Consider the following 27,438-nt stretch of genomic DNA (forward strand, 5'->3'; position numbering starts at 1 on the left):
TTCTGTCAGTTTAATAAAATCTGTACATGATAAAAGGTTTTTGTGTTAAATTCACAAACCTGATGACTACAGTTTATTGGATTCAGCCAAGGTCCTCAGTTATTTAAAAGGAAGATCCAATTTCACTTGTGTTGCGACTCCAGGTCAAGTGGGGCTGGAATTGACCATGCACGAGCACAGGGTGTTGTAACACAATGTTGGTACATGCTTGATTCTCTGCTTGCCCATGAAAGTACCTGTGGAACCCCCACATTCTTTTTTTTAAAAATAGAGTACCCAATTCTTTTTTTCCAATTAAGGGGCAATTTAGTATGGCCAATCCACCTAACCTGCACATCTTTGGGTTGTGAGGGTGAGACCGAACACCCACATACTTGACATGCTGCAGTTATGCAGATTCAGTGCTGTAGTTGTGCAGAATCAGTGCTGTAGTTATGAAGAGTCAGTGCTGTAATTATACACACTCAGTGCTGTAGATTTGGGGGTTCAGTGCTGTAGGCAAGGGGGGTTCACTACTGTAGATATGGGGGCCGTGCTGTAAACATGGTGGTTCAGTGCTGTAGATATGGTGGTTCAGTGATGTAGATATGGTGGTTCAGTGATGTAGATATGGCGGTTCAGGGCTGTAGATATGGGGGTTCAGTGATGTAGATATGGCGGTTCAGGGCTGTAGATATGGGGGTTCAGTGATGTAGATATGGCGGTTCAGGGCTGTAGATATGGGGGTTCAGTGATGTAGATATGGCGGTTCAGGGCTGTAGATATGGGGGCTTAGTGCTGGGGATAGGCGAGTCAGTGCTTTAGATATGGGGTTTCAGTGCACTAGGTATGGGAGATCAGTACTGTAGATATAAAGGTTCAGTGCTGTAGATATGAGGGTTTGGTGCTGTAGATATGGGTGTTTAATGCTGTAGGTATGGGGGTTTAGTGCTGTAGATATGGTGGTTCAGTGCTGTAGATATGGGAGGTTCGGTGATGTAGATATGCAAGGTTCAGTGCTCTGGATATGGGTGTTCAGTGGTGTAGATATGGGGATTTAATGCTGTGTATTTGGAGTCCAATGCTGTAGATATGGGGGTTCAGTGCTTTAGGTATGTGGTGCAGCACTGTAGATATGGGTATCCAGGGCTGTAAATATGGGGGTTCATTAATATAGATAAGAGCATCCAGCGCTGCATATATGGGCATCCAGCACTGTAGATATGGGGGTTCAGTGCTGTAAATATGGGCATCCAGCACTGTAGATAAGGGCATCCAGCACTATAGATATGGAGGTTCAGTGCTGTAAACATGGTGGTTCAGTGCTGTAGATATGGTGGTTCAGTGCTGCAGATATGGAGGTCCAGTGCTGTAGATATGGTGGTTCAGTGCTTTATATATGGGGGTTCAGTGCTGTTGATATGGGCATCCAGCACTGTAGATATGGGAGTTCAGTGTTGCAGATATGGGGGTTCAGTGCTGTAGATATGGAGGTTCAGTGCTGTAGATATGGGGGTTCAGTGCTACAGATATGGTGGTGCAGTGCTGTAGATATGTGGATCCAGCACTGTAGATATGGGGATCCAGCATTGTAGATATGGGAGTTCAGTGTTGTAGATATAGGGGTTCAGTGCTGTAAATATGGGCATCCTGCAGTGTAGATATGGGAATCCAGCACTGTAGATATGGGGGTTCAGTGCTGTAGATATGGTGGTTCAGTGCTGTAGATATGGGAGTTCAGTATTGTAGATATAGGGGTTCAGGCCTGTAAATATGGGCATCCTGCAGTGTAGATATGGGAATCCAGCACTGTAGATATGGAGGTTCAACGCTGTGGATATGCAGGTTCAGTGCTGCAGATATGGGGATTCACTGCTGTAAATATGGACAGCCAGCACTGTAGATATGGGGTTTCTGTGCTGTGGATATTGGAGTTCAGTGCTGTAGATATAATAATAATCTTTATTGTCACAAGTAGGCATACGATAACACTGCAATGAAGTTACTGTGGAAAGCCCCTAGGCGCCACATTCCGCTTGTTCGTGTACACTGAGGGAGAATTCAGAATGTCCAAATTACCTAACAGCATGTCTTTCGGGACTTGTGGGAGGAAACGGGAGCACCCGGAGGAAACCCACGCAGACACGGGGAGAACGAGCAGGGGGTTCTGCACTATAGATATGCAGATCCAGCACTGTAGATATGGGGGCCCAGCACTGTAGATATAGGCATCCAGTACTGTAGGTATGGGCATCCAGCACTGTAGACATGGGCATCTAGCACTGTAGATATTGCACCTCAGCACTGTAGATATGGAGGTCCAGCGTTGCAGATAAGGGGGTTTAGAGCTGTAGGTATAGGGATTCAGCTCTGTAGATTGAAGGTTCAGTGTTGTAGATATGGGGGTCCAGCATTGTAGATATAGGGATTCAGCACTGTAGATATTGGGATTATGGGCTGTGGACATTGGCATCCAGCACTGTAGATATGGGGATTCAGCACCATAGGTATGGGGATTCAGCACTGTAGATATGGGGTTCAGTGCTGTAGGTATAGGGTTCTGTGCCATAGATATGGGGGTCCAGCGCTGTAGATATGGGGGACCACACTTTAGATATGGAGGTACAGCGCTGTAGATATGGCGGTTCAGCTCTGTAGGTATGGGGGTTCAGCACTATAGATATGGGGGATCAACATTGTAGATATGGAGGTTCAGCTCTGTAGATATGGGGTTCAGTGTTGTAGATATGGAGGTTCAGCTTTGTAGATATGAGGGTTCAGCACTGTCGATATGGGGTTCAGTGCTGTAGATATGAGGGTTCAGCACTGTCGATATGGGGTTCAGTGCTGTTGATATGAGGGTTCAGCACTGTAGATATGAGGGTTCAGCACTGTCGATATGGGGTTCAGTGCTGTTGATATGAGGGTTCAGCACTGTAGATATGGGGGATCAGCACTGTCGATATGGGGTTCAGTGCTGTAGATATGGAGGTTCAGTTCTGTAGATATGGGGGATCAGCACTGTCGATATGGGGTTCAGTGCTGTAGATATGGAGGTTCAGCTTTGTAGATATGGGGGTTCAGCACTGTCGATATGGGGTTCAGTGCTGTAGATATGGGGGTTCAGCACTGTCGATATGGGGTTCAGTGCTGTTGATATGAGGGTTCAGCACTGTAGATATGGGGGATCAGCACTGTCGATATGGGGTTCAGTGCTGTAGATATGGGGGTTCAGCACTGTCGATATGGGGTTCAGTGCTGTTGATATGAGGGTTCAGCACTGTAGATATGGGGGATCAGCACTGTCGATATGGGGTTCAGTGCTGTAGATATGGGGGTTCAACACTGTCGATATGGGGTTCAGTGCTGTTGATATGAGGGTTCAGCACTGTAGATATGGGGGATCAGCACTGTCGATATGGTGTTCAGTGCTGTAGATATGGGGGTTCAGCACTGTCGTTATGGGGTTCAGTGCTGTTGATATGAGGGTTCAGCACTGTAGATATGGGGGATCAGCACTGTCGATATGGGGTTCAGTGCTGTTGATATGAGGGTTCAGCACTGTAGATATGGGGGATCAGCACTGTCGATATGGCGTTCAGTGCTGTAGATATGGGGGTTCAGCACTGTCGATATGGGGTTCAGTGCTGTTGATATGAGGGTTCAGCACTGTAGATATGGGGGATCAGCACTGTCGATATGGGGTTCAGTGCTGTAGATATGGGGGTTCAACACTGTCGATATGGGGTTCAGTGCTGTTGATATGAGGGTTCAGCACTGTAGATATGGGGGATCAGCACTGTCGATATGGTGTTCAGTGCTGTAGATATGGGGGTTCAGCACTGTCGTTATGGGGTTCAGTGCTGTTGATATGAGGGTTCAGCACTGTAGATATGGGGGATCAGCACTGTCGTTATGGGGTTCAGTGCTGTTGATATGAGGGTTCAGCACTGTAGATATGGGGGATCAGCACTGTCGATATGGGGTTCAGTGCTGTTGATATGAGGGTTCAGCACTGTAGATATGGGGGATCAGCACTGTCGATATGGGGTTCAGTGCTGTTGATATGGGGGTTCAGCAAGGTAGATATGCAGGTTTCCTGTTTTCTTCTTGGGCTACTGGAACATAAGCACTCTGATTTTCTTTTAAAATAAAACAAATAAGATCTAAAAAAGATGTGTAGACTGAATAATTGCCTCAAACCAATACGCAGTGGAGTCCAGCTGGCTGCATTTAATGAGTTACATTAAAAACATTCCTCCTCCCCTTTAAACATTTACATTGGTTAATTCTGCCCTTTAATTTTCCCAAGATGGAAATTGAATCAACAGTCAGAGTCAGCCACTTATTTTACATAAACCTGCAGGTTACTCGTGGCTGTTATAGTTGAGTGTGCCGAGGGATGTTACCAGATTTTTAATACCTGTTTATGTTTGATCTAAAACCAGAAAACACTTGGGGACAGACATTTGCCTGTGTCCTACTTTCGTGAATTAGTTAACCATTCAAGTGAAATATCTGGATTCAGTGTTTCAGCAAAATCTTGAGCACATTTAATTTAAACAGATTAGCAACATTAATTAGGTGTCAGCTGTGGTCCAGTGTTTGCCAGTGAGGCAGGGGTTTCCCAACTCCAAAGACTGGAGCACATAATCCAGGCTGGCACTCCGAGTGGAGTACTGGGGCATTCTTCGAATGGCTTCCTTTTGAATGGAATGCTAAATCTGAAATGGATGCAAAAGATCCCCTGGCTCCATCCTGAAATTTTTCCAAGTGTCTTGGCCAATATTCCCCTGAACAACATCAGTAAAACAGATTATCAACTCATGATCACCTTGCTGGGTGCAAATTGGTTGCTGCATTTGCTTCATTGGTTGTAAATCACCTTTGGAACTTTGTGGATTGTTACACCATCCTAGACAAGTGTGCAGTCAATTCCAGCCCCATGTGCCCCGGAGTCACAACACAAGTGACTTAACCAAGACAGACAGACAGATACAGAGGGGAGGGGAAGGGTAAAAATAATAAGAATGAAGGTCAAAAGATAAAGAGTTTTTGCTGCCAATGGTGGTTCTATAGCAGGTTTTCCTCAAGGCATGCTGGATGGTAAAAGCCTCTTGTTTGCAGTCGCTAAGAATCTTTGCTGTAGTTTAGAAATATATTACAGCTTTTCCTGCAGAGGTCGCTTGGCTTCACATCAGCCTATGCTTTCAGTTTGTGGTTAATTTCCAGGCCTCTTTCTTTCTTGAGACACGTTATCTCATATCAAACTTTGCCTTCAGCTCATGGTTTGACATCGCACCTTTGCAGTTCCAAGAGAATGGTGCCCAGACTTAGTGGAGAGCGAGGGTCCTCACACTAGCCTTATGAAGATAGTTTATCTGGATCTTTTGGGAACAAAGTAATTTGAAGCCTCCATCCCAGTTGCAAAATCAAAAGTGAAGCCAAAATAGAACGTCCTGCCGCTGAGAACATTCCAGTGGGATCAGATCGAATCACTACCTGTTATCGGGCAGGTCACAGTCTTTTGGACCCTTTCATTGGCTACCAGCCACATCAATCCTGGTCAGGGTCATCAATGAGGCCAGACAATCTCCAATCACCAGTCTAAAACAGCACAGCTTCTGGAATCCGCTTGTTTGAATTAAAGCCCGCTGTTTTCCCTTAAACATTAAACAGGTCCATTAAGCATCCATGGATCAAAAATGTATCAGCAAAATAAAAGAAAGGGAAATACGGGAATAAACAAGGAATAAACAAGAAGGAGCAGGAAGGACCCTTACAATATACATTCAACTCATTCTTTTTTTAAACAAAACATAGGAAAACCCCTCAAAATAAAAGCACAATATTGCAGATGCTGGAGATGTGAGATTAAAAACAGAAAGTGCTGGAAAACCTCAGTAGTTCTGGCAGCATCTCTGGAGAGAGAAACAAGAGCTAATGCTCTGAGTCTGATATTGCTCTTATTTCCAAAGAAGAGTCTTTAGAAAAAAATTTAGAGCATCCAAATATTTTTTTCCAATTAAGGGACAATTTAGCGTGGCCAATTCACCTGCCCTGCACATCTTTTTGGGTTGTGGGGGTGAGACCCACACAAACACGGGAAGAATGCGCAAACCCCACATGGACAGAGACCCGGGGCTGGGATCGAACCTGGGTCCTCAGCACTATGAGGCAGCAGTGCTAACCACTGCTCCACCGTGCCACCCTTCCAAAGAGACATGTTGAATTTGAATCATTCGCTATTTTCCTCGCTATAAGTGCTGCCAGACCTGCTAAGTCTTTCCAGCACTTTCTTTTATATATCGGTAATACCCTCTGCATGTTATTACACAGCTTACCCATTGCACAGGACAGGTGCTCCTGGCACAGAGCGTTGCTCATCTGCAGATCAAAATATCAAAACCCCATGATTCCCTGTGTGTAAATTCACATAAGGTTGAAATAAAAACTGCAGATGCTGGAAATGATTCATTTCTGAAAGAGATGGTCAAACATTTTGGCGAAAACCCCCCACCAGAATTCGCACATGTCAAGCTTTTATTGAATGAATTACCAGTAACATGAAACACAGGGTGTAATCCTGTGTTTATAGAGCAGAAGGTCATTGTCTTGGTCTCCTCAGCATTGTCGCAATTCCATTGATACTCCGGTGTGTCCAATTAGGTCATTTTAGCTGGGTCAACGTGTAACAGAGAATGGAATTAACCTCAGCATTCCAGAGTTGTAAATCTGCCCCTCAATGATATCCTGTGAACCCAGTTGGAAAGTCTGTCACCCCAACCCGCGATCCAATCATGCGTCATTGGAAGATCACCTGGAGACGAGGCGGGCATTTCTGGCACCCCCCACCCCTGACCCAAATTCCAAGCAGATTCCAGGGATGAGGAGGCAATAGACAGTGACGCAAACCCCCAAACGCCAGCCTGAGACACCCCGGAGCACCAGTCCCGGAACGACACTGACTTCCCGTCACCCTCCACTTTCCCAGAGACACGAACCTCGGTTGGGCATTTTAGTGACGAGGCTCCTGGGGCACTATCTAGTGCGCACCACACACGTGCTGTGGGACATCACGTGGAGCTAGGAACCCCTGAGGCAGACGGTCGGAGGGCAGCCCAACATGAGGAACTAGCTGCTGTCCAAATGATTCTCAGGCTTCTGGAAAGAGCGGTCCCAACGCTATTGGAGATGCAGATACAGAGCCAGGGGCCACAGGTGGGGCTGTCAGCAACCATCCAGTGCTTGCAGGTTCAGTTGGAGGAGTCCAATCACGTGCGAGGACAGAGGTGGTGCCGACCATACGTGCCACCCAGGCCAACACCACACGGATGGTGTCCGCGGTGGAAGACTTGAAGGCGAAGGTATCGGCCATGGGCCAGGATGTCCAAGGCCTGGTGCACTCTGTGCGGGTGGTGGCTGAGGCACACGACAGGGCCGCCCTCTTACAGGCAGCTATGTACCAGGGCCACTTGGACATTGCAGTGACGCTCAAGAGCTTGGCCCAGACACAATGGGTTGTGGCTGAAAGTGTCATCGGCATTGCCCAGGCGCCTGCTGACCTGTGCCAGTCCCGGAGGGAGATGGCACAGTCACTGAGTGATGTGGCACAGTCCCAAATGGAGGGAGCCCAGTCCTTGTGCTCCACGGCCACGAGCATGGAGACCCAGGTTGTGACGAGAGAGGGTCGCCAGGACTGGCGGTGCCAGGTGGTGGGAGAGCACCAGGGGTTTGCTCTGGTCACAACCCCGTCCCGCAGAGTAACCCGAGGGCCATCGGGCACCCTGGGAGAGGAGGAGGTGCGTGTGCCGGTCACTTCCGCAGGGGGGGTGCCAGAAGACCACAGCCCCTGAGGCAATAGCAGGGGCACCGGCAATAATTTTTAATCCCTCACTGGCCACAGGAGAGGTGGCGGAGGACTGGTGATAGCTAATGTGGTACCGTTATTCAAGAAGGGAGGAAGGGAAACTACAGGCCATTCAGTCTGACCTCAGTGTTGGGGAAACTATTGGAAACTCTCCTCTCCTGTCTCTCGCGCATCTAGTGGGCAGCGGGTGGAACAGGGTGGCATTATTCCACCTGGGACACCCAATCAACCGCCGGGCACATCCAGGCACAGTCGCTTCAGTGGACAGCTGCCAAAATGGACCCATGTTACAGGGCAGCAATTGTAACGCCACTTCCACTCCTGATGTATCGCCTGGAGATCCACCTAGATGTAGTGTTACGGCCCGTAAGGCCAGATAGTTAGATGCCAATTAAGTTGGCATGGGTGCAACGTGGACGGGCACGTAGGGTACAAACCTTTATAGTGATGTTCACCTGTTGTGTTCAAAGTAAATACCTGTGCACAAAAATTCCCATCTGCCTCAGTGCTCTTTTAGAAGGGTGTAAGGGATGGGCTGGGCTGACTGTAAAGGGGGTGTGGGGAGGGGGAGGAGGGGGGGGGGGAAGATGAGTGGATGGTGGAGGTGGTCCAGGTCAGGGCCCCCAGGTCAGACTCCCCACATCGCCCCAATGCCCAGTATCCTGCTGCTCCCCATCCCTCTCGCCCAACCCACCGTCCCCACAGCCCATCCACACCTCCGCCACCCCAAGGTTCGGTGGATCCTGAGATGGAATAGCCAGCTCACATGGTGGTTGGTGAAAAGTGCTATCATGGGCAGGAGTCAGACATTGTCAAACGATGCGGAGCTTCAGAGCTTGTCGTTGAGCGGGTCATCATCATTCCCCCATCCCATGGACCAGACCCGCTGTTACTGCCAACTCAGGATCCATGCCCAATAGTGAGGCATATAGGAATCATGGAGCGGGTTGCAGAGGGGCAGGGGGTAGTGTAAGATGGGAGGTCATGGGACGGAGTGGTCAATTGATGGAGGGGGTGGTGTTGGGGCGGGATGAGATGTTTGTGGCATCGGCCAGGCCACCTAATTGGTGACCTGGAGGTGATTAAAGCATCCAGTACCCACCGGCACTGAAGCACACGTTGTGCGACCTCCCGTGCCTGCCAGACCCCATGCCCTACCCAACCTGGCCCTCCTCTGCATATTCCTCATCAGACAAGGCCTGGCATCCTTTACCCTCCTCCACCACATCGCCCTTCTGCTGTGCTATGTTGTGCAGGACGCAGCAGGCCACCACGATGTAGGGGATCATCCTAGTGCTATACTGGAGGGTCCCTCCAGAGCAGTCCAGGCACCTGAACTGCATCTTCAGGATGCTCAACAATCGCTCAATCACACCCCTGGTCACAGCATGATCTCCACATTGGTCTGTGGCCTCCGGATAGGTGTCATCAGCCATGACCTTAGCAGATACCCCTATCGCCCAGGAGTCAACCCCTCACCCAGAGGTGCGCCTCAAAGGTGTCGGGAATCGTCGATTGTGCCATGATGAAAGCATCGTGCACACGGTAACAGGTGCAGATGTGCATGATGTGCAACTGATGGTCACACACCAGCTGCACGTTCATCGAGTGGAACCACTTTCAGTTTGTGAAGACCGGCCCGTCATGGGCTGTTGCTCTTAGGGGACATACATCCCATTGATCACCCCCTGGACTTGGGGTATCTCGGTGATAGTGGCGAACCTCACTTCCCAAGCATCCTTGTAGGCTCAGTTCCCATTAAATTTGATATATTGTGCCGACCAAGCATTTGGGCCTCCGTGATGGCACGGATGCATTTGTGCACCGAGGTCTGTGAGATTCCAGACAGATCCCCACTTGGTACCTGGAAGGACACTTTGGTTTAAAAGATCAGGGCGACAGTCACCTTGATGGTCACCTATACGGCTGATGTCACGCTGCGCAACCATGGGCCACAGTGGGAGGTCACTGGGGTGTGCAACAAGATAGCTGCCTTGCAGGCCGCGGCAATGGCGGTCTATGCCAGGAGGCCCCGGTCACCCAGTGTCACCCCCCACCCCCCCCCGCCACCCTTGCTTTACCCCCCTGGCCTTAGCAGATGCTCCCCCTCCCCAGACAGCTATGCCAGCGGTAGGACCAGCAGCCCACGATCGCGCCTCTGGGAACATGTCCTACCTCCTTTCTCTCCTCAGCAGCCACGGTACCTGTTTCCCGATTTTTAAAACCACTAATGGGACTCGTCATCGGTAATTCCAGAGGCAGAGCATCACAGAAGCCCTGGAGAATACTGGGTTGGGCCCCTCAATGATATGCCAACAGTGTTTACTGTCCATGTGGAGTAGAATGCATTGACGCCCCTGCTGAGGCACCAGAGCATGGCATTGCGTCGGGCGCCCGGCACTGGCCACGGTTTTCGGCTCACTTGCGATTCTCTGCCTAATTGTTTTTCACGATTCCGGCGTCGTGGAGAATCCTGCCCCCTGCCTTTTTTCACTTGTGTCGCACTCACTTTGCCGAGCCAAAAGATTTTCGAGGGGATAACTATTGGAAACTATAACTGTCTGTGAGCAGGAGGTGAAAGAAAATCAAAAACCATCGAGCAGTGTTTACTTCTGACGTGTGAATTTAAAGGCGCAGTCCAGGGGCCACCACAATTAATCTGACTAAACAGAAACAGCATTAGCATTTACGTAGCTCCTTTAACATCATGAAAATCCCTCATGTGCTTCATAGGAGCGATTAACAAACTTTGATACCAAGTCATTTACTAGGACGAGTGGCCAAAACCGTAGTTTAGAAAAAGGGTAGGTTTTAAAGAAGGTCTGAAGAAACAACGAATACTTTTTTAGTGCCTTTAAGATAATAAAATGTCCCAAGGTACTTCACAGGCTCTCTATCTTTGTCCTTTGACTTAACTTAAAGTTCTTTTTGGAACTGTCTCTTTTTCCTTTTGGACGTGCTCCCTGCAGTTCACTCTTCCAGTAGAGGGCTGACAACTTGATATCTCCCTCAAGATCCAGAACTCACTCAACATTCACTGTTACTTGTACTCACCTTAGATTCTTAGACTTATTTTCCTCAGCAATCTGTTACTATGTCCAGCTGGAGAGAAACTTAAACTCCCCCTATCACCTTAAAGCATAATCACCAACTGACCTCAAAGTGCATTCTACTTCTCTGTGGCCTCAATGTTGCTTGGTAACAGCACAGTTTTCTCTCATTTGTTTTCACTTCCCTAAATCATTTCAAGGGTGGTAAAAATGCAGGTTATACAAACAACCCCACAGACATGCAGGTAAGTTTTTAAAGTGAAACTAAAACTCAGGTTCACCCTTTCTTTATACACAAATAAACTTAAAGCTATAGCTTATTCCTCACACCCACAAATACAAATACAACTTACTCAACTATCTGTGTTTCCTAAAAATGACAGAAAATGATTGAGCAATGGTTTTAATCTTTCATGGAGATTCCTGTGGTTCATACATAATAGAAGCAAGTTGCAGGAAATAGCAAAGTGAGCTTGTAAAAGGAGAGAGCAGTTAATTCCTTGGTGGAGATGGTGCAGTCAAGGGTGACATTTCTCTTCTAGGCCCTGTGCAAAGGTTCAGCTTGGGAACTGGATCGACTCAGGACACATGAATAGCTTGTGAGTTCCGTGCCATTGCACGGGCGCCGCCGTCTTAATGTAAAGTTGCCAGCCCTCCAGGATTATCCTGGAGCTTCCAAAAATTGATTTCCAGGGCAATCCTGGAGAAATATCATCACATCATTAATATTTTTCTCAATTTTTAAGACACTGTTGCTTTTAATTATAAACAGCATTTAAGATGAGAAAAAGCCATTTGGCTAAAGTTAAGAACCACCCAGTCAGGTAATGAAGGTCTGTTCACTTTCTAATTGGCTGTGGGAAGATGGGACACTATGTTGAATAACCAATAGTGGGAGTGTGGGGGCTGGGCAATTTGAGGTCATGTGATGAAACCTCCAGGAATACATCCAAACAGAGTTGGCAACTCTATCCTACCACTAACCCCAAGTGCAGAGATAACTGCGCTGCCTCTCAATTACCAGAAAGAAGAAGAGTCACAGACGATTACTTTTGGACCAAAATGTTTACATTTTGTAGCTGTAAATATATTTAAACCCGAGTCAGAAACAGATTTTGTTTTATGATAATTTGCTCCATGATACAGAATAAATAAATTAGATTTATATAGCTGTTCAAAAGCACTTTACAGCCAATGAAATAGTTTTGAAGGGTAGTCACTGATGCCTTTGGACCAATTACAAAGTTCACCCGAGTCAGAAAGCCTATAAAAGTCCAGCTACATCTCTTTTAAAGGGCATTGTTGCAGATATTCACACACAAGCATCCATGGTTACAGATGGACTGCAGTCTTCAGCTGCATTTGTTTCTGGTACAAAATAAACAATAATGCAATCTTAAGGTAAAAAAACCTCAAACCCATTGGAAGTACACCCAAAATAAACTATTCCTGGATCTAAAAGCTAGGAAGTAAACAATTTCACCGAGGGATAGAGGATTTATAATGATGAGATCGGCCTAATTATTTTTGGTAATTATAATTATTGGGCCAATGCATTTTACAAGCAATGGATTATTTTTCAAGTGTGGTTAATGCTGCTTTGTAGATAAACACAGTGCTCAGTATCCCATAAACAGAATGAGGGACCAGACCATCTGCTTCTGCTGCATCAGGGCACTGCCCTTCTTTGAATTGTAAGCCAAACGAAAATAAGCAGGGACTCAACACCTCATCGAAAAGACAGCACTTCCAATGCTTCCTCAGTGTAACACTGAAGCCTCAGCCCGAACTGCATGCCCACATGCCAAAGTGAGACTTGAACCCACAATCTACTGACTCAGTGCTACCTGAATGATAGCAAGGACGTAGTACTTCAATTATGTGGGGAAGCTGAGGTTATTCTCCTTGGAGCAGAGACGTTGTGGGGAAACTGAATAGAGATGTTTAAAATTAAAAGGGATTTTTTTTAAACTATAAATTTAGAGTACCAATTCATTTTTTACAATTAAGGGGCAATTTAGCATGGCCAATCCACTTACCCTGCACATCTTTTGAGTTGTGGGGGCGAAACCCACGCAAACACGGGGAGAATGTGCAAACTCCACACGGACAGTGACCCAGAGACGGGATCGATCCTAGGACCTCAGTGCCATGAGGCAACCGTGCTAACCACTGGCGCCACCGTGCTGCCCATTAAAAGGGATTTTTGTAGAGCAGATAGATAGAAGCTGTTTTCTGTGACAGGAAGACTCAGTAACCACAGGACACAGATTTAAGGTAATGAGGGAAAGAACCAGAGGGGAGATGTGAATCCTTTTTTTAATTGCAGCAAATTGTTATGATCTGGAATGCCTGAAAGGGAGATGGAAACAGATTCATTAACTTTCAGAATGGATTTGGATAGATACTTGAATAGAAAAATTTGTAGAGAGATGGAGAAGGTGGAACGAATTGTATGGTTCTTTCAAAGAGTGACCTTAGCCACGGTGGGCCAAATGGCTTCCTTCTGGCTGTATTATTCCAAGATTCTACACAAACTGAGCATAACTCACATCTGTAGATGGTGATTGCAATAGACAGAAGCCATTAGAATCACAGATTAATATTAGTGACCAGCAAAGCTTGCAGGTAAAACTGTTACTGAGGTGGTGGGCAGCACTAAGGTGGCATTCTCAAAGACTCAACTGTAAAGGAAAATTCTCAGTTAAGGTGTACTGGCTTTGGAAAGTGCATTGCACAAATTCACCAGAAAGGTTCCAGTGTTTAAAGAATTAAATTACTAAGACAGGTTGCATAAACTTGGCTTGCATTCCCTTGAGTTCAGACAATTGAAGGGTGCCATTGAAGAGTGCAGTGACCATTAATAAGGAGAAGGTTCTGGGGAACCTGAAAGTTCTGAAGATGGATAACTCACCTGTACCGGATGGACTACACTCCAGGGTTCTAAAAGAGAGAGCTGAGGAAATTATGGAGGCATTAGTGATGATCTTTCAGGAATCACTGGAGGCAGGAAGGGTCACGAGGACTGGAAGTGGCTAATGTAACACCACTGTTTAAGAAGGGAGGGAGGCAGAAGACGGGAAATTACAGGCCGGTTAACCTGACTTCGGTCATTGGTAAGATTTTAGAGTCAGTTATTAAAGATGAGATCGCAAAGCACTTGGAAGTATATGGTAAAATAGGACTGAGACAGCACGGCTTTGTCAAAGGGAGGTCGTGTCTGACAAATCTCTTAGAGTTCTTTGAGGAGGTAACAAGCAAGATAGACAAAGGAGAATCAGTGGACGTGATTTATTTAGATTTCCAGAAGGCCTTTGACAAGTTGCCGCATACTAGACTGTTAAATAAGTTGTTATGTGGAGATGCCGCCGTTGGACTGGGGTGAGCACAGTACGAAGTCTTACAACACCAGGTTAAAGTCCAACAGGTTTGTTTCGATGTCACTAGCTTTCGGAGCGCTGCTCCTTCCTCAGGTGAATGAAGAGGTCTGTTCCAGAAACATATATATAGACAAATTCAAAGATGCCAATAAGTTAAATAAGTTAAAAGCCCATGGTGTTAAGGGTAAAATCCTGGCATGGATAGAGGATTGGATAACTGGCAGAAGGCAGAGAGTGGGGATAAAGGGGTCTTTTTCAGGATGGCAGCCGGTGACTAGTAATGTGCCTCAGGGGTCTGTGCTGGGACCACAACTTTTCAAAATATACATTAATGATCTGGAAGAAAGTACTGTAGGCACTGTTGCTAAGTTTGCAGATGATACAAAGATGATACAAAGATCTCATAGATTATCATAGAATTTACAGTGCAAAAGGAGGCCTTTCGGCCCATCGAGTCTGCACCGGCTCTTGGAAAGAGCACCCTACCCAAGGTCAACACCTACACCCTATCCCCATAACCCAGTAACCCCACCCAACACTAAGGGCAATTTTGGACACAGGGCAATTTATCATGGCCAATCCACCTAACCTGCACATCTTTGGACTGTGGGAGGAAACCGGAGCACCCGGAGGAAACCCACGCACACACGGGGAGGATGTGCAGACTCCGCACAGACAGTGACCCAAGCCGGACAGATTGTATTGAGGAAGCAAGGGGGCTGCAGAAGGACTTGTGTAGCCATGTAAAATGGCTGCGTTCCAATTAATCTGGCCAAAACCCAGTTTAAAACGGCTAACCCAAAAGACTGCTGGGAAAAGCAGCCAAGAAGACACAAGCAGGCAGCTGCAGACAGTTTTGCATATTCGGCTCTGGGAAGGTAGCCCAGATCGATACTCAGGGCTATCAACAGCCCATCAACCCAGGTATTCATAGTTGCATTCAGGACTGTTTGCAGCCAATCTATTCAGACATCCACAGTTAAATCGGCTATCCCCGGGAACAATTGCAACATATTAGCAATTGAATACCGGGCCAGACCTGTCGGCGCCTGCAGTGGCCGAAACAAAGACAGGTGAGCGACCACCCCCCGATCGAGGAATCGCCTCACCATTGGACACATCGACCCCAGAGATTGGGGACAGAATCCAATCACTTGGGACTCAGGGTCAAGGGCCGCCCCAGGAGGGCCCTATAAAAGTGAAGGTCCAAGTTCAGATCTCTCTCTCTCTCATCTTCGCCTGCTCGAGACCTTCGCAAGACCAGCCACCGGTAACAGTAAGTTTGAATCCAACGCTCGCTATCCGGTAGAGACATCTAGCCACCGACCTGTAGCAGCCTTTTGAATCCCGCGGGCCAGATTTGATTGGACAAGCCATTCGTTTCCCTGACCTGGTGGGCTCTTCCTAAGTTAAGTATTGGCCAGTAGTGATAGGTTTATTATATAGAAAGTAGTATTAGGGTATTAATATTGCTTGTTGTATATAATAAATGACCGTTTTAATCCTTACTAAGCGGTGTGCTGTATTATTAATCATAACCTGAATTTGAACCACGTGGCGGTATCATAAAGATACCTGGCGACTCATGAGCAAAGGTGACGTAAACAGAGCAAATAGACTAAGGTTAAAAAAGAGCAACACTTGGACAAGCTAGGAGAGTGGCCAATGAAGTGGCAAATGAAATACAATGTGGAAAAGTGTGAGGTTATGCACTTTGGAAGGAGGAATTTAGGCATAGACTATTTTCTAAATGGGGAAATGCTTCGGAAATCAGAAGCACAAAGGGACTTGGGTGTCCTTGTTCACGATTCTCTTAAGGTTAATGTGCAGATTCAGTCGGCAGTTAAGAAGACAAATGCAATGTTAGCATTCATGTCAAGAGGGCTAGAATACAAGACCAGGGATGTGCTTCTGAGGGTGTATAAGGCTCTGGTCAGACTCCATTTGGAGTATTGTGAGCCGTTTTGGGCCCCGTATCTAAGGAAGGATGTGCTGGCCTTGGAAAGGGTCCAGAGGAGGTTCACAAGAATGATCCCTGGAATGAAGTATGAGGGACGTTTGAGGACTCTTGGTCTGTACTCGTTGGAGTTTAGAAGGATGAGCGGGGATCTTATTGAAACTTACAAGATACTGCGAGGCCTGGATAGAGTGGACGTGGAGAGGATGTTTCCACTTGTAGGAAAAACTAGAACCAGAGGACACCATCTCAGACTAAAGGGACGATCCTTTAAAACAGAGATGAGGAGGAATTTCTTCAGCCAGAGGGTGGTGAATCTGTGCAACTCTTTGCCGCAGAAGGCTGTGGAGGCCAATTCACTGAGTGTCTTTAAGACAGAGATAGATAGGTTCATGATTAATAAGGGGATCAGAGGTTATGGGGAGAAGGCAGGAGAATGGGGATGAGAAAATATCAGCCATGATTGAATGGCGGAGCAGACTCGATGGGCCGAGTGGCCCAATTCTGCTCTGACGTCTTATAGTCTTATGGTCTTATGGACCCAATCATAGGAACACAGGACTTAGGAGTATGAACAGTCCATTTGGACCTTCGAGCCTGCTTCAATAAGATCATGGCTGATCTAATGGTGGTCTCAACTCTACTTTCCTATCCGCCCCTCATAACGCCTGACTCCCATGTCTATCAAAAATCCATCTAGCTTAGCGTTGAATGAATCAGTGACCTAGTATATACTGCTTTCTGAGGAAGATAATTCCACACACTAATGACCCTCTGATAACAAAATGTTCTCCTCACCTCCATCCTAAAGGGAGATCTTTTATTCTTATAAATTTTGTGTACCCAATTCATTTTTTCCAATTAAGGGGCAATTTTGCGTGGCCAATCCACCTAGCCTGCACATTATGGGGGCGAAGCTTACGCAAACACGGGGTGAATGTGCAAACTCCACACTGGACAGTGACCCAGAGCCGGGATCAAACCTGGAACTTTGGCGCCGTGAGGCAGCAGGGCAAACCCACTGCGCCACTGTGCTGCCATGATCTTTTATTCTTAAACTGCGTGCTCTAGTTCTAATTGCCCCTCACAAGAGGAAACATCCTCCTGGTTTCCACCCTATCAAGTCCTCTCAGGGTCTTATATATTTCAATAAGATCATCTCTCATTCCTCTAAATGTTAATGGGTTTAGGCTCAATGGGCCGACATGGTAGACCAGTGGTTAGCACTGTTGCTTCACAGCGCCAGGGACCTGGGTTCAATTCCCGGCTTGGGTCACTGTCTGTGCGGAGTCTGCACGTTCTCCCTGTTTCTGCGTGGGTTTCTTCCGGGTGCTCCGGTTTCCTCCCACAAGTCCCGAAAGACGTGCTTGTTATGTGAATTTGACATTCTGAATTCTCCCTCTGTGTACCCAAACAGGCGCCGGAATGTGGCGACAAGGTGATTTTCGCAGTAACTTCATTGCAGTGTTAATGTAAGCCTACTTGTGACAATAATAAAGATTATTATTAACAGGTTCAACACTTCATCACAAGGTAAGCCCTTCATCCCAGGAATGATTCAAGCGTACTGTTGGGATTGTGAGGGGTGAATGGTTTATGAGGGGAAGGATGTTCTCGCCCCCCCCCCCCCCCCCCCCCCCTCACCTCCTGTTTACTGGGACTGTTTATGTTTAACATTTGTTTGTTTGCTTTTGGAGAAGGCTGCCTGGAGTTCAGGAGAAGTCTTGTTTGGGTGGGGGAGGGTAAGGTCAACAGGGAGTCTTTCTCCTTGAGCTGAGGAGTGGGGGGGGGGGGGGGGGGGGAGAGGAGGAGGTAATTGGTAAGTGCCTTTGGGTAGAGGCTGCTGCACTAGAAGGTTATGATGGTGGACTGAGGTGAAGTGGTGGAGGAGAAGGCCGAGAGGGGTGGCCGGGAACAGGGAGGGGGAAAGGGGGGGGGGGAGTTGTTGCGACATGGCAGGGGATGAGAGATGACATGGTCATGGGCGGGAAAAGGGCCATTTGGGGTGGGCTAGGTACAGGGCGGAACTAAAGGGGCGGAAGTTAAGTGGGAAAGATGACAGAGGGTAGAGGGGATTGGAGGAACAAGCCGCCAGTAAGGCTGGAAACTTGGAACGTCCAGGGACTGAATGGGCCAGTTAAAAGGTCGCGGGTGTTCACGCACGCTCAGGAGCTTGAAAGTGGGGGTGGTCTTTCTGCAGGAGACGCACCTCCCTGTGAAGGACCAGGTTAGGTTAAGGAACGGGTGGGTCAGGCAGGTTTTTCACTCAGGGTTTGATTCAAAATTGAGGGGTGTGGCAATTTTAATGAGCAAAGAAATGGGATTTGTGAGTGCGAAGGAGGTGAGGGATCCGGGTGGGAGATATGTGATTGTGAGTGGGGTATTGGAAGGGGCACCGGTGGTGTTGGTAAATGTGTATGCCCCAAATTAGGATGATGTGGGTTTTATGAGGGGGTTGCTGGCAGCGATCCCGGATTTGGCCACGCACCAGTTGATCATGGGAGGAGATTTTAACTGTGTCCTGGAGCTGAGGGTGGATAGGTCGAGCCCCAGGTCGATGGGTAAGGTACGAATGGCGAGGGAGCTGGGGGGGGTTTATGGAGAGGATGGGTATGGTGGACCCATGGCGCTTTCAGAACTCAGGGGAAAGGAGTATTCCTTCTTTTCACACGTCCATAACATGTATTCGAGGATTGATTACTTTGTAGTGAGTCGGGAGATTTTGGTTGGGGTGGAGGGGTCAGAGTATTCAGGGATTGTTAACTCGGACCAAGTGCCCCAGTGGCTGGCGATTCGGTTTAGATTGGGACGAGAGCAGAGGCCGGGGTGGAGGTTTGACTCAGGGTTGTTGGCGGATGGAGGTTTCTGTGATAAGGTGCGGGCGGCAATTAAGGAGTATGTGGAGTTGAATCAGAATGGGGAGGTGTCGGCGGCCATTTTCTGGGAAGTACTGAAGGCTGGGGTCCAGGGGAAAATTATTTTGTATAAGGCCCGTGCGGATAGAGAAAGGAGGGAGGAACATGACCGTCTCGTGAGCAAGATCGTGGAGGTGGACAGGGAATATCCGAGGGTTCCCACTGTGGAGCGATTGGCGAAGAGGAAAAGTTGCTGGGGCAGACAGGCTGACAACAGGGAGGGTGGTAGGGCAACTGCGTAGGGCAAGGGGGGTGCAATATGATTACGGGGAGAAGGCGAGCCGCATGCTGGCGCACCAGCTGCGGAGGCAGGCTGCATCCAGGGAAATATTGAAGCTATGGACTGGGGCTGGGGATGTGGTGTCAGAGCCAGTGAAGATAAATGAGGCGTTTAGAGAGTATTACCAGGGACTTTATGAGGTGGATCCAGGGGAGAGGAGGGGGGCAAGGGGCGATTTCTGGACGAGCTGCAATTTCCCCAGGTGGAGGAAACAAAGAGGCAGGCGTTGGAGGAGCCCGTGGGGCTGAGGGAGGTGCTGGATAGTATCAGGGGTATGAAGTCGGGGAAGGCTCCTGGGCTGGATGGGTACCCGGCGGAATTCTATAAGGAATTTGCAGCGGATCTGGCACCATATCTGTTGGGGGCAATTAATGCAGCACTGGAGAAGGGGGAGTTGTCGGAGACGGTGGCGCAGGCAGTAATCACACTAATTCCAAAAAAGGGGAAGGATCCGGTGGAATGTGGGTCATATAGGCCCATATCACTATTCAACACGGATGTGAAAGTATTGGCTAAGTGTTGGCGGGCAGGATGGAGGAGTGTGTGCCCGGGGTGGTGGCAGAAGATCAATCAGAATTCGCGAAGGGCAGGCAGCTCAAGAGTAATATAAGACAGCTGTTGAATGTGGTGATGAATCCGTCGGGGGCTCTGGTACCGGGGTAGTGGTGTCCATGGACGCAGAGAAGGCATTTGATCGGGTGGAGTGGAAGTACTTGTTCGAGGTTTTGGGAAGGTTTGGGTTTGGGCCGAGATTTGTGGCACGGGTGCAGTTGCTGTATGTGGCACCAAGGGCGAGGGTGAGGACGAATGATATGAGCTCACAAAGCTTTGACTTACACAGGGGTACGAGGCAAGGATGCCCGCTGTCACCGCTACTCTTTGCGCTGGTCATAGAGCCATTGGCGATGGCTCTCAGGGGGTCGGCAGAGTGGCGGTGGATTATGAGAGGACAGGGGGAGCATCGGGTGTCGCTCTATGCCGATGACCTCTTGCTGTATGTTTTGGATCCGTTCGAGAGTATGGGAAGGATTATGGGCCTGCTGGGGCGGTTTGGAGGGTTCTCTGGGTACAAGCTGAATGTAGGGAAAAGCGAGGTATTCCCAGTGAATGAGCTGGCACAGCGGGCTAATTTAGGGGGGATGCCATTTACGGTAGCGAGGGATAAGGTTTCATATTTGGGGACTCAAGTAGCGAGGGAATGGACGGGGCTCCAGAAGTGGAACTTAACGAAGCTGGTGGAGGAGGCCATGGAGGATCTTAAGAGATGGGATACACTCCACTTTAACGTTGGCAGGGAGGGTCCAAGTGGTGAAAATGAATATTCTGCCAAGGTTCTTGTTTATCTTTCAAGCTCTCCCGATCTTTGTACCAAAGGCCTCTTTACGGTAGCATAGTGGTTAGCACAATTGCTTCACAGCTCCAGGGTCCCAGGTTCGATTCCCGGCTTGGGTCGCTGTCTGTGCGGAGTCTGCACCTTCTCCCCGTGTGTGCGTGGGTTTCCTCCGGGTACTCTGGTTTTGTCCCACAGTCCAAAGATGTGCAGGTTAGGTGGATTGGCCATGATAAATTGCCCTTGGTGTCCAAAATTGCCATTAGTGTTGGGTGGGGTTACTGGATTATGGGGATAGGGTGGGGGTATGGGCTTGGGTAGGGTGCTCTTTCCAAGAGCCGGTGCAGACTCGATGGGCCAAATGGCCTCCTTCTGCACTGTAAATTCTATGATTCTATGATTTTCGGATCCGGACATGGTTATTTCTGATTTTGTATGGGCGGGGAAGGTGCAAGGGTGGGGAGGACCCTGCTACAGAGACAGTCGCAGCAGGGGGGGTTTGGCATTGCCGAACTTGCTTCATTCTTATTGGGCGGCGAATGTGGACAAGGTGGGGCGGTGGTGGGAAGGAGAAGGGAAAGGTGGGGTAGGATGGAGGAATCTTGTAAGGGGTCTAGTTTGAGGGCTATGGTGATGGCAGTGTTGCCAATGGCTCCGAGTAGGTATTCAAGGAGCCCAGAGGTGCAGTCCACAGTGAAGATATGGAATCAGTTGAGGAGGCATTTTAGGGTGGAAGGAATGTTAGTGCTAACGCCGCTGTGCGCGAATAAAGAACAAAGAACAAAGAACAAAGAAAAGTACAGCAAAGGAACAGGCCCTTCAGCCCTCCAAGCCCGTGCCGACCACGCTGCCCGACTAAACTACAATCTTCTACACTTCCTGGGTCCGTATCCCTCTATTCCCATCCTATTCATGTATTTGTCAAGATGCCCCTTAAATGTCACTGTCGGCCCTGCTTCCACCACCTCCTCCGGCAGCGTGTTCCAGGCACCCACTACCCTCTGTGTAAAAATACTTGCCTCATACATCTACTCTAAACCTTGCCCCTCGCACCTTAAACCTATGCCCACTAGTAATTGACCCCTCTACCCTGGGGAAAAGCCTCTGACTATCCACTCTGTCTATGCCCCTCATAATTTTGTAGACCTCTATCAGGTCGCCCCTCAACCTCCGTCGTTCCAGTGAGAAAAAAACGAGTTTATTCAACCGCTCCTCATGACTTCCCCTATACCAGGCAACATTCTGGTAAATCTCTTCTGCACCCTCTCTAAAGCCTCCACATCCTTCTGGTAGTGTGGCGACCAAAATTGAACACTATACTCCGTGTGTGGCCTAACTAAGGTTCTATACAGCTGCAACATGACTTGCCAATTCTTATACTCAATGCCCCGGCCAATGAAGGCAAGCATGCCGTATGCCTTCTTGACTACCTTCTCCACCTGTGTTGCCCTTCAGTGACCTGTGGACCTGTACACCTAGATCTCTCTGACTTTCAATACTCTTGAGGGTTCTACCATTCGCTGTATATTCCCTACCTGCATTAGACCTTTCAAAATGCATTACCTCACATTTGTCCGGATTAAACTCCATCTGCCATCTCTCCACTCAAGTCTCCAAACAATCTAAATCCTGCTGTATCCTCTGACAGTCCTCATCGCTATCCGCAATTACACCAACCTTTGTGACGTCTGCAAATTTACTAATCAGACCAGTTACATTTTCCTCCAAACCATTTATGTATACTACAAACAGCAAAGGTCCCAGCACTGATCCCTGCAGAACACCACTAGCCACAGCCCTCCAATTAGAAAAGCATCCTTCCATTGCTACTCTCTGCCTTCTATGACCTAGCCAGTTCTGTATCCACCTTGCCAGCTCACCCCTGATCCCATGTGACTTCACCTTTTGTACTAGTCTACCATGAGGGACCTTGTCAAAGGCCTTACTGAAGTCCATATAGACAACATCCACTGCCCCACCTGCATCAATCATCTTTGTGACCTCTTCGAGAAACTCTATCAAGTTAGTGAGACACAACCTCCCCTTCACAAAACCATGCTGCCTCTCACTAATAAGTCCATTTGCTTGCAAATGGGAGTAGATCCTGTCTCGAAGAATTCTCTCCAGTAATTTCCCTACCACTGATGTAAGGCTCACCGGCCTGTAGTTCCCTGGATTATCCTTGCTACCCTTCTTAAACAGAGGAACAACATTGGCTATTCTCAGTCCTCCGGGACATCACCTGAAGACAGTGAGGATCCAAAGATTTCTGTCAAGGCCTCAGCAATTTCCTCTCTAGCCTCCTTCAGTATTCTGGGGTAGATCCCATCAGGCCCAGCTCAATCATGAGTTTGAGCTGGGGGATGGATAGTGTATACAGGAGGTGGAGGGAAGTGGGGCTGGCCAAGGTATGGGATCTGTATTTGGAGGAAGGGTTTGTCAGTCTGGAGGAGCTAAGGGAGAGGGCAGAGCTGCTGAGGGGTAGTGAGTTTAGGTATCTACAGGTTAGGGACTTTGCTGGTCTGGAAGGGGTTCCCTAAATTGATGGAATACACCCTGCTGGAGCGACTGCTGCTTCCGGATATGGAAGGGGAGGGAAGAATTGGGAATATATACAAGTGGATGGGGGAGCAGGGAGGCGAGCAGGTGGTGAAGATCAAGGAGAAATGGATAGCGGAGTTGGGAGGGGAGATCAATTGGGGAGCATGGAGTGAGGCACTGCGAAGGGTAAACGGGACCTCCTCTTGTGCAAGGATGAGCCTGATACAGTTTAAGGTGGTGCACAGGCTGCATATGACTCGGGCAAGAATGAGTGGGTTCTTTCAGGGGGTAGCAGATGAGTGTGAGAGGTGTGGGCGGGGGCCAGCGAATCACGCGCACATGTTTTGGGTTTGCGGAAAATTGGGAAGATTCTGGGCGGGAGTGTTCGCGGTCTTAGCCAGGATAGTGGAGGAGGAGGTGGACCCGGACCCTTTGGTGGCGATATTTGGGGTTTCAGAGAAGCCGGACCTCATGGAGAGGAGGAAGGCCGATGTCTTGGCCTTCGCCTCTCTGATTGCACAGCGGCAAATTTTGCTGGAGTGGCGGTCGGCATCGCCACTGGGGGTAGCGGCTTGGTTGGGTGACCTGTATGACTTCCTGCGGTTAGAGAAGATAAAGTATGAGTTAAGGGGCTCTTCAAGGGGGTTTGAGGAAAGTTGGGGATGTTTGTGACCGTATTTGAGGGGCTGTTCGTCGCGGGGAGGGGGTTGAAAAAGGGGAAAAAGCTGTACAGACTGTGTAGTTGATTGTAGGGAAGCATGTTTTCTGGGGTGTTTGCTAGCTGTAACCTGTTTTTATGCATGTTTGTAATAAAATACATTTTCAAAAAAGGGACTGATTCAAGTGCACCTTCTCTGACCTGCTGCTAACGCAGTTATATCCTTTTAAAATAAGGAGGCTGATGTACCGTCAATCACCATGAGACGAGAATGGTGGAATAATCGAGGCTTTATTGAACAAGATGTTGTGCCTCCTGTAGCTGGAACCAGACTGGCTGCAGCTCAGGAGAGCACACACTTTTATACGCTGCCTGCTGGGCCGAGCCAGCTGGCAGGGATTTACCATCGTACCTCTAATATACGTGCAGTGCCGTAATACATATAATACACCACAAGTGTTGTTCACTACATTCACCCCCTGTTACAAAAAGAGTCCGGACTGGGTGGTGGAAACATTACAAATTAAATCTGTCAGGGGCCTTGACCCTCCTCAGCGATCACCTCAGTCCTGGTGGTAATGTGGGCGTGCGACATGGTCACCTGTGACTCCGGGAGCGTGTTGTCCTCGTCTTCGTCACCCCGGAGTGGATCCAGTGGAAGGACGGATCCTGCTGGGGTGGGGGCTGTGGTGAGTTTCGCTGGAGGGAGGATGAGTGGCGCAGGGGTGAATGAGGCAATCGGGGGGGGGAGGCGGTGTCAGGTTGAGAGTCGTGGATGAGGACCCAACGGGTGCCAGGTCCCGGAGGGAGACTGTGCCTTGGCGCCCGTCGGGGTGTGCTACGTAGGCGTACTGCGGGTTTGCATGTGGAGGTGGACCTTCTCGACCAAGGGGTCTGATTTATGGCTCCGCACATGCTTCCGGAGGGGACGGGTCCAGGAACTGTCAGCCATGTTGGGAGCGAGACCCCGGAGGTGGACTTCCTGGGGAAGGCAAACACACGTTCGTGAGGGGTCTCATTAGTCGCGGTGCAGAGGAGCGATCGGATGTAGTGGAGCGCGTCGGGGAGGACCTCCTGCCAGCGGGAGACCGGGAGATTTTTAGACCGCAGGGCCAGCAGGACGCCCTTCCAGACCGTCCCGTTCTCTCTCTCCACCTGCCCATTTCCCCGGGGGTTGTAGCTGATTGTCCTGCTCGAGGCGATGCCCTTGCTGAGCAGGAACTGACGCAGCTCAACGCTCATGAAAGAGGATCCCCGATCGCTGTGGATACAGGTGGGGAAACCAAATAGAGTGAAGATGCTGTGCAGGGCTTTGATTACCGTGGCAGAAGTCATGTCGGGGCATGGGATGGCGAAAGGGAACCGGGAGTACTCGTCAATCACGTTCAGGAAGTACGCGTTGCGGTCGGTGCAGGGGAGGGGCCCTTTGAAGTCCACGCTGTGGCATTCAAAAGGGCGGGAGTCCTTCACCAGCTGCGCTCGATCTGGCCGGTAGAAGTGCGGCTTGCACTCTGCGCAGACTTGGCAGTCTCTGGTGACGGTCCTGACCTCCTCAATGGAGTAGGGCAGGTTGCGGGCCTTGACAAAATGGAAGAACCGGGTGACCTCCAGGTGGCAGAGGTCATAGTGGAGAGCCCAGAGTCGGTCCACTTGTGCGCTGGCACATGTACCGTGGGATAGGGCATCGGGGGTTCGTTGAGCTTCCCCGGGCGATACAAGATCTCATAGTTATAGGTGGAGAGCTCGATTCTCCACCTCAAGATCTTGTCGTTTTTGATCTTGCCCCGCTGTGTATTATTAAACTTAAAGGCAACCGACCGTTGGTCAGTGAGGAGAGTGAATCTCCTGCCGGCCAGGTAATGCCTCCAATGTCGCACAGCTTCCACAATGGCTTGGGCCTCCTTTTCGACAGAGGAGTGCTGAATTTCGGAGGCATGGAGGGTGCGGGAGAAGAAGGCCACGGGTCTGCCCACCCGGTTGAGGGTGGCGACCAGAGCTACGTCCGAAGCATCGCTCTCCACCTGAAAGGGGAGGGACTCGTCAACCGCGTACATCATGGCCGTGGCGATGTCCGCCCTGATGCTGTTGAAGGCCTGGCGGGCCTCAGCCGTCAGAGGAAAAACTGTGGACTGAATGAGTGGGCGGGCCTTGTACGCATAATTAGGGACCCACTGGGCGTAATAGGAGAAAAACCCCAGGCATCGTTTCAGGGCCTTGGGGGAGAGGGAGTTCCAGGAGGGGGCGCATGCGGTCGGGGTCAGGTCCTAGGACTCCATTTTCCACTCCGTAGCCAAGGATGGCTCAGCAGTTGGTGCGGAACACGCATTTCCCCTTATTGTATGTAAGGTTAAGGAGTTTGGCGGTATGGAGGAATTTTTGGAGGTTTGCGTCATGGTCCTGCTGATCGTGGCCGCTGATGGTGACGTTATCTAGGTACGGGAAGGTGGCCCGCAGTCCGTACTGGTCAACCATTAGGTCCATCTCTCGCTGGAAGACCGAGACCCCATTAGTGACGCCGAAGGGAACCCTAAGGAAGTGATAGAGGCGGCCATCTGCTTCCAACGCAGTGTATTGGCGGTCCTCCAGGCGGATGGGGAGCTGGTGGTAGGCGGACTTCAAGTCTACTGTGGAAAAGACTCGATACTGTGCAATCTGATCGACCATGTCAGATATGCGTGGGAGGGGGTACGCGTCGAGCTGTGTGTACCAATTGATGGTCTGACTGTAGTCAATGACCATCCTGTGCTTCTCCCCAGTCTTCACTGCCACTACTTGAGCTCTCCAGGGGCTGTTGTTGGCCTCAATGACCCCCTTCCACAGAAGCCGTTGGACCTCCTACCTGATGAAGGTCCTGTCCTGGGCACTGTACGTCTGCTCCTAGTGGCGACGGGTTTGCAGTCCGGGGTGAGGTTCGCAAACAGGGAAGGTGGATCGACCTTAAGGGTCGTGAGGCCGCAGACGGTGAGGGGGTGGAGGGGTCCGCCTAATTTTAAAGTCAGGCTTTGGAGATGGCACTGAAAATCCAGGCCGAGTAACAGGGCAGTGCAGAGGTGGGGGAGGACATAGAGCCGGAAGTTGCTGAACTCCACGCCCTGGACAGTGAGGGCCGCGATACAGTACCCCGAATTTCAACGGAATGAGATCCGGAGGCCAGGGAAATTTTCTTGTTGACGGGATGTACCGGGAGGGAGCAGCGCTTTACCATAGTGGGGTGGATGAAGCTCTCTGTGCTCCCGGAGTCAAAGAGGCAGGTTGTCTCGTGCCCATTGATCTTCACCATCGTCGTAGCGGTCACGAGGTTGCGGGGCCAAGACTGATCCAGGGTGATAGAGGCGAGCTGCGGAAGATGCTGGGAGGTCCCGGGCTGATCAGTGGTGGCGGAGGTAACAGTAGGCGACGAACGGTCAGACGAGCAGAGGTCCTGAAGCACGGTCCAAAATAGTGCTGAAGATGGAGGTGCCCACGTGGCGCCCATGGC

General features: G+C 49.4%; 1 long non-coding RNA gene across 1 annotated transcript in view; it reads right to left on the reverse strand.

Moving 5' to 3' along the window:
• Positions 1-3,992: 3,992 nt before the first annotated feature.
• Positions 3,993-27,438, reverse strand: part of LOC140415074 (uncharacterized) — a 90,395-nt gene continuing 66,949 nt past the window's right edge. Inside the window, exon 4 of the long non-coding RNA XR_011944200.1 lies at positions 3,993-5,642. This is a non-coding gene — a long non-coding RNA (uncharacterized lncRNA). The remainder of the gene's footprint in view (positions 5,643-27,438) is intronic.

This window comes from Scyliorhinus torazame, chromosome 1 (assembly GCF_047496885.1).
Source record: "Scyliorhinus torazame isolate Kashiwa2021f chromosome 1, sScyTor2.1, whole genome shotgun sequence".
In the NCBI taxonomy this organism is placed as follows: Eukaryota; Metazoa; Chordata; class Chondrichthyes; order Carcharhiniformes; family Scyliorhinidae; genus Scyliorhinus; species Scyliorhinus torazame.